This window comes from Lolium perenne, chromosome 7 (assembly GCF_019359855.2).
Source record: "Lolium perenne isolate Kyuss_39 chromosome 7, Kyuss_2.0, whole genome shotgun sequence".
In the NCBI taxonomy this organism is placed as follows: Eukaryota; Viridiplantae; Streptophyta; class Magnoliopsida; order Poales; family Poaceae; genus Lolium; species Lolium perenne.
In genome coordinates, this window is record NC_067250.2 from 201,716,948 (window position 1) to 201,734,858 (window position 17,911).

Below are 17,911 nucleotides of genomic sequence, written 5' to 3' on the forward strand. Positions count from 1 at the left end.
TTGGGTATTGACTAATTGCTTCGGCCTGAGCTGGATTAGAAATTTAGAATTAGGACTTGGGCTAATGGCCGGACTATTAAGACAAACACATGTATATACCTGGCCCCTGCTACATGACGTTGGGGGTGGCCGAAGCATAGGAGGGGGCCTGGCCACCGCTCGCCCCCCCTTGGATCCGCCTCTGAGAAGGAGGGAGGGAACCCTAGACCCCCTCGTATGATGCAAAATTTCCGTGAATGCTTGATGGACAGCGATCTCCATGACAGTGGGGTACATAGGCGATAAATTTACTTGGCGACGTGCAGAAATTCGGGAGAGGCTCGATCGGGCATGTTGTAACCCTGAATGGATGACTAAATTTCCTCATGCGGCCGTGATTAATGAGAAACATTTCCGATCGAACCATCGTCCTATCCTTGTAGATACTAAGTATTTTCAGGAGTTCTTTTGTGGTACCCTCAAATAAATAACAGTCATTAATTTTCGTCCATCCAATGGTCCAAATAGTTTCATACCACAGTCCAAAACTTGAGAGGTATGTTACATACCTCTGGAAATTTTCGCACCTCAGTAAAAAAAAGTAGACGGGCCCGGCCCAATAGACGGGCACAGCCCAGTAGACTGGTCCAGCCCCATGAGCTGCCGACCACAGCGGGTGCGGGTCCGGGTCCGGTGGGATTCCTCGTTCTTTCGCCTGCCAGAGGTTCAGCCGGCGCCGCCGCTCTGTCCATCGCGCCACCTCCCAAGATGTAGAGGAACACGACGGTGGGCAGCGACTCCTCAGCCGCCTTCCTCACCATCGCCGTGGAGGATCTCGGCCTCCCCGTCCCCATCCCCGAGTCCACGTCTGCGCTGCGGTCGGCGTCCTGGTCGTCCTCGCCATGGACGTGGCAGACTGCTGCTGCACCATGTCCTTGACGGACCTGGCGTTGGCGGCGCCCTCCCGCACGGCCTGCGCTGCCCGCTCACCAACCCATCTGATGTACTACCTAGCCCCGTCGGCGGCGGCGGCGTTGCCACCCGCGTGGATCCAAGAGCGCTGGCGTCGTCCTCGTCGCTCGCCAAGGCCAACCCCACCACACGGTTCCGGGAGCGGTGGCGGTGGTGCAGGAGGTGGTAGGATGTACTTAACATTCAGTTGCTTAACTCTGCTGCCATTTTTTCATTGCTAGCATGTAATTCCAGCTGATTCTCTATGGACTGCAGTTCCTTAACATTCAGTCCGGATAGATCTTCTCCCATCAACTGCATGTAATAAATCAATGTTAAAACATTTTTTACGCTGCATTATGTCTCAATTACGGTTAGGCAAAATGTTCTTGTGATAAGAGGTTTAGCATTATATTTTCTCTAGTAAATATTTTAGTGCCAGAGTATAACCTGCTATATGGACAGTCAAAGTCACAAATTTATAATATAATTAGAAACAGTACACCAATTTATCCTAGTTTAGATAACTGGATCTTAGCGACATTGATTTCGCATTGTGATTCAACAAATGATTCTTTACCTAATACAACAGATATTAGAACATTGTTTGTATCTGAAAGTGTTAAAGGGTGTGGATAATAAGATGATTGCAGTACATCATGTGCTTGGTGAAGATGAATTACTTTCTGCCTACTAGATACAGGCTCTCAGAACTGGAGTTGGTTTCTTTGTAATTTCAGCCATTTTTGGGACCTGTTTTGGCAACTCAATCGGAACAGATACTAATACCCAGCTATAGGACCACCATGTTTTTAGGTAGAGCATGGGAGCTGAGTTCAAAGCTGCACACTGTAGTTACTGTGTAATAGTCTTCATTTAAAAACCTGTCAGTTAGTTAAATTTAAAAACTAGCTTGTATCTCCAAGGTTTCCATGTATCCCCAAGAGATGATAAGTAACGTACCATCAGTTTTCCATGTATCTCCAAGATGAGAAGAGAACTTCGTATCATTGCTGACAATTTGGGTTGATCATTTTTGTTAGAGTACCCTGCCATACTACCTTATGAATAGATGGCAGAAAAGATGCAAAGGGGGAAAAATAATGGATACAATTGATTTCTTATTTGTTCAGAAGTCGTATGACTAACAATATTTTTTTTATTGTAGGGGGAGTGTTTATGATGAACAAGAGAACCTGCTAGAAGACAAGCTCATTAATTCAATAGATGCGGCCACGAGAAAGAAAGTTTTGACTATACACATAACATGGAAGAGCTGATACAAAAGGCAGTGCACTCAAATGAAGGCTTAGACTTCTTACATCAAGTGAGTTCAACACTGAGGCGCCTCTTGACTAAATGGTCCCTGTAGCTACCAAAAACACTGGGAAAAACGAATATGAGGCTGTTATTGGTTGCAATATTCCTACAGAAGTTAATATACATCCTCTGACTGATGTCCGTACTGTGGGGAGATGCAAAATAATAAAGAGAGGCAAGGAGACCAAGGAGGAAAATCAAAGAATCAAAGGTAATGGTCAAACGTTTGTGCAAGACTGCAAGCAGATAGTATTTCATGATACTTGCAATTGTCCAAGCAAAACTCTAGTGAGAACGAGGGCGATTGTACAAAGATCAGCAACCAAATGGTGCCTTATGCTACCAAATCTGCACAAGTTGAAACCATGGTTTTATCCATGTTATTCTTTACGGTTGATGTACTAAAGCCATGTTGTGGATGATGGTTGTGTGTGTCCAAACTGCTTCCATTTATTTTGTCTCGTCAATTTGGCCTTCTATTATTTATGTGACTTGGTGTCTGTTGAGTAGAGTAGCAACAGAAATAGCATGTATCATGTGCCTTGAGGTTTTTGTATGGAGCTATTGGAATATCATTCGAATTTAACAAATTACATGTTGCAGTAGCAGGCTGGGAACCTACCACCGAACTCAAACATAACAAAGTTGTGTACAAAATTTCTCACAACTCACAGAGATAACTTTATTCATGAGCAAAACAATGTAGTTACAATCATTAACAGCGGTATATGTCATACACAACCCTTCTTCTAATATAGGGCGCAAACTCATCTGATTGCTCAAAACTCAGGAAGTATATCACAGAATAAGATAATTTCCGTGTGAATGGTACATATATACACATGACAGCCCTTTTTCTGGAATGATGACTCCGCCGAAGCACAATCAGACTCAACTTGCACAGACCATCACCTGACCAACATGATTCATCAGAACCTGCAGTTGAATTGTTACACAAATTAAGTTAAATCTTGCGCGGCCATATATACGAGCTAGTGGTCGCATCCGATACTCATTGCAGAACTGATATCCTTCCTCCTCACTTCTCTAAAAGATATAGTTTGGTTTACAAAATCTAAATCTCGCTTGTATGGCTCATATTTTTTTCAAAATCTCAAATTCTACTGCTTCAATAAAATTCATGTAGGAACATACTCCCAGCTGCCTGAATTTGGCTAATAATTGGACTAATCTACCAGATTGAAAGAGGAACGTGTCTGCTGTGTTGCGTACCTGAACCTGCTACCATATCCAAGACAAGAACAGAGGATTACGGCGGCGATGCAGGACATGGCCGAGCTGGTGGGGGCATGCCCGGTCGTATGGGAAGGGGTCGTCTGCGACGTGGAGGCGGCGGAGTTGTTGCAGCGGAGCGGACGAGGCGGTGGCGGAGGCAGCGGCGCACGCCGCTCAACGGAGTTGCGGCAACGGAGCGGATGAGGCGGCGGCGGCCCTGATTGATGTGGAGGCGGAGGCTGTGGCGCACGCGTCTCGGCGGAGTTGTGGCAGCGGAGCGGATGAGGCGGCGGCGTCCCTGCTCGGCGGCGACGCTCGCTTCTGGACTCCGCCTCCTTGGGCAACCGACTAGGCAGACGAATGGGCTGGGCCGAATACTATTATCTTTTTTTCCATTATCTACGTGTTGGTGGGTTACTGGGCTTAATCTATCTCGCTAAATCCTAACCGTTAACTCAAATCATACCTCTCCTTTTTTTAGTAGTGGTAAAAGGTACCGTAAAACAAGCCATTTTCAGGCTAGTCAAATAAAGAAAAGATCCGGAGGACGAAAGTTTGAGGCAAGATGGCTGTCAAAGGAGTTAATGAGATAGTTACAACATCGTGGGAGAAGGCAAAGCTACAGGGGCTTGGACCATCGCTAGCAAGCAGAACCAAGGCCGTGCATGCAAGTCTTCATGAATAGGATCGTACGGTTTTAAAAGGTCCTAAACGGAGGATTGGCAAGCTGAAAAGGGAACTTGAAAAATTGAAGAGAGGAGCGATTTCACTTGAGTCTCTCGGCAGGCAAAAAAAAATACAAGTTCTGATTGAAAACTTGTTAGAACAAGAGAAAATCTACTGGATCCAGCGTGGGCGAGCAAATTGGCTTCTTCACGGCGACCGCAACACCTCATTCTTCCATAATGTAGGCACGGCAAGAAAGAAGAGGAATCTGATTAAGAAGTTATTGGATGATACTGGAGTTTGGAAAGAAGGCATCCAACTACATGACCATATTGTTGATTATTATTCTCACTTGGTTACCTCAGAATCTACAGGTAACAACTTGGGTGTTCTAGACTCAGTTCCTGTAAGTATAACATATGGTATGAATGAAACGCTTCTACGTCCGTTCACGGCCGAAGAAGTGAAGAATGCGCTATTTAGCATTGGCGACTTGAAAGCTCCTGACCCTGATGGTCTCCATGTAGTGTTTTATAAAAGGTTCTGGCATTTACTCGGAGATGATTTAGTTGAGAAGGTTCTCACGGCAGTGAGCATATGTGTGATACCACAAGGATGGAACAACACGTCAATTGCATTGATCCCATAAGTGAAATGTCCTAAAAAGGTAACACAACTGCGACCAATCAGCCTATGAAATGTAGTGTATAAAGTTATTTCCAAGACGCTCTCAGCAAGGCTGAAAGGTTTGCTTCAGAGGTAATCAGTCCAACACAGAGTGCTTTTGTTCCTGGTCAACTAATCTCAGATAACGTGCTTGTGGCATATGAAAGTTTCCACACAATAAATAAAAGAACACAAGGGACGAATGGACTGTGTCGGTCAAGCTTGACATGCATAAAGCATATGACCCCGTGAATGGGACTTCCTCGAGAAAATCATGTTAAAGATGGGGTTCCATGTGAATTGGGTAAAGTTGGTGATGACATGTGTTCGTATAGTACGCTATCATGTCCGTATAAATTCAGAGTAAAGTGAGTTGTTCTCGCCTACCAGGGTCTGCGACAAGGCGATCCTATATTGCCGTATTTGTTCTTGTTGTGTACGGAAGGACTAATAAGTTTACTGGCGCGAGCTGAAGCGAATGGTGTGTTACGAGGGATTCGAGTTTTCCGTTATGCCCCTCAGGTTTCAAATCTTCTGTTTGCCGATGACTCGCTAATTCTGGTGCTAGCCAATGGAGAAAATGCAATATGTATGAAAAATATCCTGGATCAGTATTGTCAAGCTTCTGGGCAACTGGTAAGTGCAGAAAAATCAAGTATCTTTTTTAGCCCAAATAACCATCTTGTGATTAGAGAGGAAATCTGCATTATCTTGGACATTATGACCGAGGCATTGTCAGACAAATATTTGGACTTACCTGCAATCTTTGGAGCGGATAAAAGTGATTGTTTTCAGTATCTAATTGACAGAGTATGCAAACGGATAAATGGATGGATGGAGAAATTCTTGTCTTCTCGTGGCAAGGAAGTGCTTCTCAAATCAATTGCGCAAGCAATGCCATCATATGTGATGTCGGTCTTCAAAATTTCTAAACAAACTTGCAAAGGAATAATAACGGATGCGATGTCTCAATATTGGTGGGGTGACCTGGTGGAAGATGTGTGTTCCGAAGAGAGAAGGGGGAATGGGATTTCGTGATATCCATTGTTTTAATCTTGCATTACTAGCAAAGCAAGCATGGCGTCTCATACAAGAACCAGATTCTCTCTATGCAAGAGTTTTACATGAAAAATATTTTCCATCAGGCGATCTGCTCAATGCCGAACTAAAGAAGGGTAGTTCCTTTATATGGCAGAGTATATTTGCTGGGATTCATACTTTGAAAAAAGGTCATGTATGGCGGATTGGAGATGGAAATACTGTGAATATTTGGGAAGATGAATGGATTCCCAAGAGCTCTAATCGTAAGGTCTTCACAAGAAGAGGAAGTAACCTGGTCTCAATGGTGCGTGAACTAATTAATCCTAATTAATCCTGTGACAAACCAATGGGATGATGAGCCTATTGATCAAACGTTATAGCCAGTTGAGGCATGCAGAATCAAGGTACTACCCTTGCCTGGTTTTGAGATGTCAGATTTTGTGGCTTGGAGCCTTACCAAGAATGGGATATTTTCCGTCAAATCAACATACTATGCGGAATGGGAATCACAGTTTGGCCAACGTGTGAATCATGTACAAGCCTCTCGGATATCTAACCCTCCTCCAATGTGGGATACAATATGGAAATTACGGGGCCGAGGATGTCAAGCACCTATTTTTCCTATGTCCCCGCGCCAAGCCAAGCAAATATGGGAGCAGTTGGGGATAAATTTGTTAATCTCACAAGATTGTGAGATTGATAGAGCCGGACAGGCAGTCCTTGAATCGTTACTTTGCAGTGAAAATGTATTCAGTTCAATCCTGGGTCAATCTACACTACTTAAAAAGGAGGAACATGTTCCTTATTCTGCCAATACGTCAACCTCTTCGTCGTTTGTCCACCGTCCTCCGCTCGACCGCACGTCGGCCACATGGGCCAGGCCCATCTTATCCCACCACCAGATCTCGTCATCAAGTATTCAAGTCACGCATTGAACCCAATCACCTCCTCTCGAGGGTACCACTGCCCCCTGCCGTTACAGCCGCGAGGAGGGCTGGCCCGATGTTGCCCTCATCTCACCTACCGGACCTAGGCCGGCAGACACCGGATCTGGACAGTTCATGCGTGGCTCGAGTCCACCGTTCCTCTTTGCAACCACTCGATTCGTTTGAACTGCCGCCGCGAGATCTGGATGTGGAAGCCGTCACAACTCTCTGTGTTCGTCCCTCCGCCCGACCTGTGCAGCTCTGTCTCCGCAGTGGTGGTCGTCACCACGTCGCCGCCGACGAGACCACCGCGCTCCGCACGCGTCTCGCCGCTGTCCAGGACCCCCTCGGGCTCGCAGAATCCAAGGCCACGCCCGAGGACCGAAAGGACATCCCTTCATCGTTGCTAAAAAAATCCCCTCTCTTCCCCAACATCACGTGCGGCCTGCAGGTCGTCTCCTCCGTCCTCTGCCAGTCTGCATCTCCGCCGCACTCGGTCGAGACCAGCATGTCCAGGCCGTCTGGCACACTCTTCCTAGGGGCACAGCAGGAGATCGCTAGGGTCTACCGCCCAGCCGTCCTCACGTCCTGCCGCCCCTACCCACCCAGTTCCTTCTACTCAAATCCCCACTCAGGTTCAATTATAGAAGCTACAAGCAAGAGTCGTCCGCTATTCTCCCATGGCTTGCCTTGCAACCACTCTATGCCTTTCCAGAAGAGCAATGGTGGCGGGAGGCATCAGATCAACGGGCAGACGAGCATAGCCACATCGGTCAGACCTCAAATCCAAGAGCAGGCCTCCCAAGTTCTGAGGATGCATAGCCAGGCCACTAGATTTGTCACAGCCAGATTGAAAGATAATCACGATAGAGCTGGTATAGAAGATAAAAAAAGAGGATATATGCAAGAACTTTAGGATGTACATGGTGCAGGGTGTGTTCTGTAGATTGGCGTCACATCACAGCTAGCTAGCCTAAATCGGGAGTGATTGGGTATTGCTTCTACTGAATATGGGTGAACCTGGTTCCGAATGGAGCACAAAAATTCTTATTAAAGAAATCATGGTGATGCATTTGTTTGAGTACTTGATCATCGAGTGTGAGAGACGAGAAGACCTCCTTCTGGTATGTACATTGTGCGGACACATATAAACTGCAGTAATTTTTATACACTTTTGCATTTCTTTGGTGAAAGCTACCGACTCCATCTCCTTATGTTGCTATTAGATGCACCATTCAATATGCAGAGTGGTACTTCATTATTAAATATTCAGATTGTTACCTACATAATTATTTTAGATTTTGTCTTGGCATGACTGCATGAATGAAACTAGACAACGTGCAACATATCTGGTTGAGAAAAAGAGTAGAGCTGCATGATTTCTTCAAATATCGTGGGGAGTATGGAACAACAGAGAGAGTAAAAGAGGAACGCGATGGACGGTCAAATAAGATAATGTTTGGGATAAGACGGTGATGGCTGTTTCTTTTTTAACCAGCACACGGTTATACCAGACAAACTTTTCTTTGGAGTTGAGCACACATTGTTGATAGATCTGGGAAGCAGGTCATGAACTGCGGAATATTATGACGGCCTTCCACGGAGGTGAGATTTGCAGTCGAAACACATAAATTCAGCTTCCGAATTTATTTCTTTCTCAATTTTGTAGTATCGTTAATTGATGGATTTTGAGATGGGGAGTAGTCGTCGATGCAAGTGTGGTGCCGATGCTAAATATAATAGCGTTATTCAATATTCAGATTGCTATTTAAGTGTTAAGCTTTATCATATTTTTTGGCATGACTTCAACCTTTCATGGAATATTATGAAAGACTTCCACGAAGGTGAGATTTGCAGTCGAAACACATAAATTGAGCTTCGGAATTTATTTCTTTCTCAAACTTTGTAGTTGTTATGACCGGTTTATCTTATAGCAGGAAGAAGCCCATTAGTGGGCCTAGATTAGGGGCTTAGCCCATTTATCTTTAGGTTATTAGCCTATTTATATTCCTGTAAAAGCTACGTGAAAGGCAAGCAATAAACAGATCTCATAGATCGTTATTGCCGACTCCTTGAGGAGTCGGTCTTCCCTGCCCTAGCCGCCGCTTCTTCCCTTGCGCCGCCTTCCTCCAACCTCGCGACGGCGGCCAGCCGCCGGCGCCGCCTTCCTCTCCCTCGTCCAGCACACTTCCACCCCTACAATCTACGTAACCGGCCTGGTAGGATCACAGATCCTACCAATTTGGTATCAGAGCCCTCTACGATCATGTCTTCGAGCCAGCCCACCGCCGCCACCGCCGCCGCATCCGAGACGCCACCGGCCTCCTCCGCCGCCGCGCACCTGCCGCCGCCCTTCACGGCGCCGCGGCGCCTCGCGTATGTCGCGGCGCCGCCCCCTCCTCTCGCGGCAAGAGCTTTCGACGGCCATCCGCGACCTCGCCACCGCCGTCCAGGGCATCCGCTCGTACCTCATCGGTGCACGCAGGGATGACCACGCTGCCCCTGCCGCCACCCTCGCCGCCTACCCGGCCGCGCCGACAGCCCTACCCGGCCAGGGCGCGCCGCTTCCGCCCCGGCCTCACCGCCGCCGCCGCCGTGGCGTCCCGGCGCCCGGTCCCCAAAGACGGGCCCCGCCTCGATGCCCTGTGGTGTGCCCATCCAGCGGGTCCGGTTCCCGCCGTCGCCCTCCCGACTCCCGGCGTGGGTGACCGCGACGGAGCCCCCGCCCGTCTACTCGGCCGCACCGGCGCCGTCCCCCGTCTACACCACCGCCGGGGACCCTCCGCGCCCATCCTTCCCGGACCCGCCGCCCGCCCGCTTCGCCGACCCTTCCGCTGGTCGCGCGGAGTACCCCGCCCAGGGCGCCACCGGCCTCGCTCCCCCACGCTACGCTAAGCTGGAATTCGCCACGTACGATGGCGTCGAGGACCCCCTCAACTGGCTCAACCAGTGCGAGCAGTTCTTCCGGGGACAGCGTACCCTGGCTTCGGACCGGAAGTGGCTCGCCTCGTACCACCTCCGCGGCGCCGCCCAGACGTGGTACTACTCCCTGGAGCAGGACGAGGGTGGCATGCCTCCATGGGACCGGTTCCGTGAGCTCTGCCTTCTCCGCTTCGGCCCTCCAATCCGCGGCAGCCGCTTGGCGGAACTTGGGCATTTGGCGTTCACCACCACGGTGCAGGACTTCGCCGACCGCTTCCAGGCCCTCGCATGCCATGCGCCCGGTGTGACGGGGCAGCAGCGCGCCGAGCTCTTCATTGGCGGACTGCCGGACCACATTCGCGTCGACGTGGAGATGCGGGATCCCCAGGACCTGCAGTCGGCCATGTACTACGCTCGCGCCTTCGAGCAGCGCGCGCGGGTCATGCAGCAGGCCTTCCCGGCCAGCGACGTTCGGCCAGCCGCCCGCCCTCCACCGACACCACCAGGCCAGGCGCTCACGGCCGTGACTCATGCGGGGCACTCCGATCCAGCCGTGACGCGGCCTTTCCGTCGGCTGACCACGGCCGAACAACTTGAGCGCCGTCGTAAAGGGTTGTGCTTCAACTGCGACGAGCTCTATGTACCGGGCCACGTTTGTCCACGCCTGTTCTACTTGGAGACCGTAGACGACGTTGCGGCTGATGTCATCACAGCTGGGCTGGCTGACGCGGCCGTCTCCAAGGCCGACGCCGTTCCGGGATGAGTTCCGCCAGCAGTTTCCAGCTATCCAGCTCGAGGACGAGCTGTTTGAGAAGGCGGGGAGGAATGTTATGACCGGTTTATCTTATAGCAGGAAGAAGCCCATTAGTGGGCCTAGATTAGGGGCTTAGCCCATTTATCTTTAGGTTATTAGCCTATTTATATCCCTGTAATAGCTACGTGAAAGGCAAGCAATAAACAGAGTTATTGCCGACTCCTTGAGGAGTCGGTCTTCCCTGCCCTAGCCACCGCTTCTTCCCTTGCGCCGCCTTCCTCCAACCTCGCAACGGCGGCCAGCCGCCGGCGCCGCCTTCCTCTCCCTCGTCCAGCACACTTCCACCCCTACAATCTACGTAACCGGCCTGGTAGGATCACAGATCCTACCAATAGTATCCTTAATTGATGGTTTTTGAGATGTAGAGTAGTCGTCGGTGCAAGTTTGGTGCCGATGCTAAATATAATAAAGCTATTCAATATTCAGATTTCTATTTAACTGTTAAGTTGTGTCATATTTATTTCTTGGCATGACACCGTTGGTGCAAGGTTGTTTTTTCCTTTTTTCTTTTGTCTTCAAAAGATGTATTCGGATACTATGGATGTATTTGCATGACTTCCTTTCCTGGAAATTGGTCACGCCAACCACATCCCTCATGAGACCAGTAACTTTTTCTACTTGAGTTTTGTATGTTAATCAGATTTTTTTAAATGATATAATATTGTTTTTCAGCTTAGAGAATGAGTTGTACTACAAATCGTAGTTATGTACATTTCTGATTTGAGTAGGGAAGGATTCTAATGTAACATGGGTTCATGCGCATGACTTATTCTCTGAGTTTGTGCCTCCAGACTTCATACTTCTCTATTTGATTCTGAAAGTCTTGAATTTGGTATTCAACTAAATGCAGTGCTAATCTACAATCTACATATGTTTATAGGGGTTCCGGGAGGGAGAAAGATATGGATTTGGCTGGAATGCTGGGTCCGTTGGTGGGCTCATGGGGGCTAGATGGGGTTGAGGGACAAGAAGAGGGACCAGAGGCGCGTGCTCTTGCGGCACTCGGCTGGTCCCAAGACTGCTGATGGGAAGGATTTCCTTTTGCATGCTCCCCTTTGAAGCCAATCGAGGAGCCAGAGAACATGGCCAATGTTTTATAGAATTTATTTGTTGTATCCTTCATAAAATAATTGCTGAATTGGCAACAGAGCATGATTACTATGGTTTCACACTACAAATAAACATACACCAGGTATTTTCTTGATCTTATTTTCTGGTTTTTAAGAACTTTGCCGCACTCTATGTCAGGCTAAGCAGAAGTCACATCGGCATCGAAGAACATTAGTTTACCTTTAAGAGATCTCTGAAATGTTTGAGGGTTATTGTGTGTTTACGGATTTTTGTTGGATTCAAGGAGAATTACTATTGTTTGTGATTTTACCACTCCAAATCGTGAGTTAACTATACACTCCAAATCAGATATTTTAAAACGCATTTGTAAATTACCTTCTCTCCACTATAGGAGACTATCTGAAACATTGGCTCTTTGTGTGCAGGATGTCTTCCTCACCTTCCACTGTAGAAGGGTTAGTATGATCCACATTTTTTAAGGTATGCATTTATGTGTCCTGTAGTGTTGAGTTCTCATGTGTGTGAGCAGCATGTTACTTGTAGTTGGAAATTATAATCCATGGTCTGCATCAAACTATTTATTTGTTGAGGACCATGAACCATCAAATGGTGTATTTAATCAACGATTACTATGGGTTCACACTGCTGTTCATATGCTCATAGTGGAGTATGTCTGAATGTCTTTCCCGTTCAACACTTATTTCATTCTTGGGCATTTGAGTTTCAGTTAAAAATGCTTTAGGTCTGTTTTTTCATCCTTGCTTTCTTCTCTCATTTAATTAGGCCATGTTTTTCGCCCTTTCACTCAAAATAGAGGCCTCTGTGAGGTTGTTATTGGCTGCTTCAGTATATGTTAACACTGAGCTGGTATCTTCCCTCCTTCCGCTAGAGTAAAATCTGACAAATAGTAGCCATTTTGTCAGTTATTCCGCCACTTTGGACTGGAATGTAACATCTGGCTTCTATTGTAGTCTCTGGACATGCTTTATGTTCCAACAGTCACAGACTATACTCAAGTTTGGTCTTTTATACTCCCTCCATCCTATGAAAGATAATAATCAATTATTTGACCTATGCATTTGACTTGCAGAAGTAATAATTCCTGAATATGCACTAATACCAGCTCAAGGGTTCTCTAAGACGAATTAGCATGATGTTGTGTAGAAAATTCAGGTTAAGTATGTTGAACAGGTTGCATTTGGCATGCTTGCACTTTCTGATGTTTCTCACATCTGATGTGTGCTTGCCTAGAAAAGTTTTGTCGTGGCAAGGAGTAGCTATTTGTAGTCATAACACAGAAGCTTAAGTGAATTATAACACATAATTTTGTTTTGCACTATAAATTGTTTTGCACTATTACACTTTATAGAGATCATGCATCACATGCTAAGCTAAGCTGCCCTGCCCCTGAATCAGAGAGGGACTTGAGCTGCTCTAGAATAATTAATTCAGTGTGATGCTCAAGTTCACCTAAAGCTACTGGAGACATGAGACATTAAGGTATCTATGTTACTCCATGGAGTTATAGGTGAACTGAGTGCCCTCTGTTCATACAACAATAATATGATTTCGTGTATGTTCTATAAAAATCATGTTTGAAGTAATTCAATGAAAATAAAGGGCTAGGTACTTGGAGTTGACGGGTAGTTCCCTAAATTTGAGCTTGACTTCCTCACAAAATAATACCTTGTATTTTCTTTATTTCAGGCGTGAGCCACACATTAGGATATTCCAATAAACAAGTCTACTTAATTTATTTACTTAATGCTAAGACAAATGCTAAATAGGATTGCGCTACAGGATTATATGATTCATATTTCCTTTTTGAACCCCTGTTCGGACCTTATATAAATGACCATTTTCGTTGCATATGAGAAGGACATGCTATGTGATGTCGTCTTTGTTTAGAATTATCTAAAGATGCATAATAACACAAACATTATGTATTCTCAGCCTTCTGGTAGAGTGTGGACAAACATGGACCTTCTCGTAGATGGAATTCTAGGCAATTAGATAATTCTATAGCTATCTTTGTCGAGTTTATGTTTTAGGCCATCAAAGAAAGATGTAGATTTTTCGTTTTTGCTGCAAATATACAAATTATTTATCTACTGTCAGCCAGAGCTACCAGCGTGCCATTTATTGTTCTAGGTTTGCTGATCCATGTGGATGAGTTCATCATTACCTGGGCGGTGGGTTCTCGCCAAGGCCTTTGACACCAAACCGGGTTGTTGCTCTCAACATTGCCACCGATGATGGGTTGGGGACGGGCAAGCAGAGCACCCACCAGTTCGCCTGCCTCCATGCTAGCCACTTGGCTAGAGGGACCTGCTCATCTACGCGATTCCGCGTGATGTTGTTTGATGTTTGGACCTATATATGGATACAGTTAAAAATTTATTGAACAAAGGGAATGCAAGCCTCGCGGCTTGAACATCCTTCGACGTACATACATGCTGCCAGATGTTGAAGCCACTACACACGCTGAAGGGGATGAAGGATTTACATGAGACTGAATCTTATCTTAAGTTATGAGGGGCACGAAAGTTACGAGGGGCACGAATAACGCTTTTCCTATATGAGACAATTTCATTTTCTCTAACATAAATATATGAAGAGTTTAAATTAAGTAATACTTAAGTCCTACTCAAGAGGCATACTGTCATTTACCCTTCAGTTTGGACATGCTTGCATCTGCCAGCTTACACCAAAAACCAAGAAGAATGTGCATTGAACAAATTCATATTGTTCTGATTTAGTGATTTTACAAAGTTTCACTAATTATTTTTATATCAAACATGTGCTTCAAAATATTGCTGAGAGGCCAAATAAGCAAACCGTTTACACCCAAATCATTTTGGTCACTGGGTTACATCCAAATCATTTTAACCAAATGCCATCTAGATATTTTTTTTTGCTCCAGTGGCAGCGCATGTTCAAGATGTTCGAATATTCAAATGGATTGTGTTTATATGTTCAATAGAAAGGAATATTGTTGGCTCGTGGTTTGGATTAATCAGAAAAGAAGCATTCCTAAAGTTTTACATGTGTTTGTAGCATCCACATATTGTGAGACAATAATACATCTAAAAAGAAAGGTTGTTGAGTTGATAGTTATGACAGAGGAGTAACAAAAGATCTAGAACTTGGAACCACATAGATGCATAACAATGTTGTTTTGTTATTGGTTCAGTATTATTGTACAATATTATATCTTTGATTTGTTTTGAATTTTCATAGTGCATTGTGAATTATATATATACATTGAGAAATAAAATTGGACCCGTGGCAACGCACGGGCATTTGTACTAGTCTATTACAGCTGAAAACATCGAGGTCACGTGCTGGTATCTTTGGTGGGAGCGTAAGCAAACCGTTAATGGAGAGAAAATACAACCAGCCTCCAAATCTACTTCAGCAATCATGGCTCTTATAGCTAATTTTAAAGATGCAAACTCCCCTAAAGCAAAGGCGAAGAAAGGCATTTGGATAAAGCCTCCACTAGAGTTCGTGAAAATAAATGTGGACAATTCTTTTTATGCCGATGATCTACGAGGTACCACAGGAGAAATTATCAGGGATAATAGAGGGGAGTTTATTGCTGCATCCAATATGAAGATCGAACATGCGCATGATGTATTAACAGCGGAAGCTATTGCTTTAAAGCAAGGGTTGGTTCTGGCTCAATCTTTGGGGTGTAACAGAATTATTATCGAATCTCATAACATGGAGGTAGTCGAAACTATGAAGAACGGCGTGGTTAATCATGGCATAGCTGCTACAATCTTCGACGATTGTTACCACCTCTCGAGACAGTTTGTAAAGATTCAATTCACCCATGTTTTTAGAGAAGCAAATACGGTAGCTCATGAACTTGCAAGGCTAGCTAGGGGATCACCTCAGTGTGCATGGATTGAGGATCCACCTAGCTCGATTATTCCTCTTATGTTAAATGATGTAACTCTTATTAGAAATGAATGAAGAGGTTTAAGTTGTCAAAAAAATACTCCCTTTATTTTATATGCATCTTACACATATTTTGACATTTAAAAAAAATTGAAACCAAAAATTTGCACGTACATCTTCAGGTGCTACATGCTTACAAAGTCGTTTCATGAAAAATCGACTTGTTGTCTGGCCGTGTGTCAAAAAGATAAAATTCAATGCGAAAAATAAAGCTTTTCAAACGATAAATTTTCTCTTTTTTACATAGATCACAAAAAATATTGGTTACTCGCGAAACTTGACAAACACACGTATATTGTGGAGATGTACACATAGAATTTTTGTCAATTTTTTTTGATATTTTAAAATATAAATTTTTGGTAGAGGGAGCATACGCATCCGAGAGCGAAAATGAATTTCCGATAGTGAGATATACTTTATACTTCCCATTTTAATGATGAAGATGAGTGACTACCCGTGTCTAGGGCAAGAGTTTTGTTTTCCACTTGAGTTCTTCTTTTTTGTCTTTGTTCCCCTCATCTATCTATTATCTATCTATATATCTATATTTATATCTATATCTATATCTTTACCTACTAATAAAGGAAGTAAGGTTTCTCCCCATATTTTTCGTCCGTTTTTTAATTGTCCCTGAGTTTCAATGCAAATTACAACGATTGCCACCGCTTTAGGGAATAACGGTTCGTTCGATGGCTACGCTCTCTCCCCGATCGCTACCTGACTAGGCTCACTCACGTACACATGGGCCAAGGGCCAAGGCCCAACAACAATTATGCACGAAAGCTCCGTCCGGCAGCTTCTTGGACGTGAGGCACAGCCACCCACGGCAAAGAAGAGGATGCCATATTCTGGGTTCAATAGTCCCACCTCGATTCGCAATATGGACTCTCACCAGTTCATATACGTAAGTTCTGTGGGTTTCAACAAGGCGCCTAAACACAGCAAGCAACAGCACATGAACCGCAAACTAGGCGGTCGATCACGATCGAGATTTTGCAGATCAGTTTCGAGCGGGGACGGAAAACTAGCACATGAACCACAAACTAGGCGGTCGATCACGATCGGGAGTTGCAGATCAGTTTCGAGCGGGGAAGAAAAACTAGCACATGAACCACAAACTAGGCGGTCGATCACGATCGGGAGTTGCAGATCAGTTTCGAGCTGGGACGAAAAACTAGAGGTCGAAGATCGGTTCACAGGATCACGGGGAGATTTGACCGGCACCTGCTGGAAGGCACAGAAGAACGATAACAATCCATGGAGAGGACGAGGGGAACAAGATGATCCGGAGGCGGCGCGTCTGGGCAATGGAGTCGACCGAGTGGGAAGGATTAGCGATGGGGATTGGTGTCCATCAGCTGGGGCCTAGGTGGGCCAGTTTGGTCTGGCTGGGCCGACATGTGCTGAGGTTCTCCTTTTCTTTTTTGCTTGAATTATTTTTCGAGTTAAGTACAGGCCAATTGCTGTAAACGACAAACTTACAAGCTAGCTTACACCTAGACCGATTGGATGTTATGAGAAAGAAACATGCTGCAGACCATACATATATTTCAGTTAGAACACACAGCTCGTGGCACGCCAAGCACAATATCTAGGCCAGAATCAAAAAATCTTAGTTAGATAGCTAGAAACTAAAAAAAAGTAAGAAAGCATGTTTCCTGCGTCGCACATGTACTCGCCCTGAACAATCTAAATAAACTGCAGCTGTTCAGTTCATGGCCTGAACAGCCACTGCATGTTAGGCCTGGGCGCTGGACCAATCGAGCAAAAGATTAAATGTGCTGCTGTTGTCGAGCTCCTATCCAACAAGAAAGAGGAACGATCACAGTGGTGTAACTACGTTGAAGAGACCAAACACATGTTGACATTGTTTTATGATGATGACTACAGAATTTTTAAGACGCGGAGAGAGAGCAAAACTCGGTAGCACATGAGTTGGCCAAGCTGGGTTTTCTACGGGAAGTTTATTTTTGATTTCTGTGCATCTTTATATTTTGCCGAATGTAAATCTATCTTTCATCGAAATACATCAGTTTACACATAAGTGATCTCCCAAAATTTGAAGGAATTATGGCATGTTTCTAAATATTGTTGTACGTAAAGAGAATAATAAAAGAGGACCTCTAAAGTAACCCGTGTTACTTACATTTTCTTATCTAGATTTTTGTTGCTAGATCCTAACAGAGTTGTGCCACTTGGATCTGGCCGTGGGCACGATGGAGAAGGTTGGGGGTGGAAGGACGTCTAATCAGAGAGATCTGCCACCAACGTGGTAGTCAAGATTGGCGAGGCACGAGAGAAATCAACAACAGTTTCTCACACAAAAAATGCATCCATAAAAGAAAGGTAAGAC

General features: G+C 45.3%; 2 long non-coding RNA genes across 2 annotated transcripts; one reads left to right on the forward strand and one right to left on the reverse strand.

Moving 5' to 3' along the window:
* Positions 1-512: 512 nt before the first annotated feature.
* On the forward strand, positions 513-2,736 carry LOC127314474 (uncharacterized). Its single transcript, XR_007859679.2, has 2 exons — positions 513-1,116; positions 2,099-2,736. It is a non-coding gene; the product is annotated as an uncharacterized lncRNA (long non-coding RNA).
* Positions 2,737-2,907: 171 nt separating this feature from the next.
* On the reverse strand, positions 2,908-3,995 carry LOC127314472 (uncharacterized). Its single transcript, XR_007859678.1, has 2 exons — positions 3,484-3,995; positions 2,908-3,186 (listed from the first exon to the last, which is right to left on the reverse strand). It is a non-coding gene; the product is annotated as an uncharacterized lncRNA (long non-coding RNA).
* Between the last annotated feature and the right edge of the window lie 13,916 nt (positions 3,996-17,911).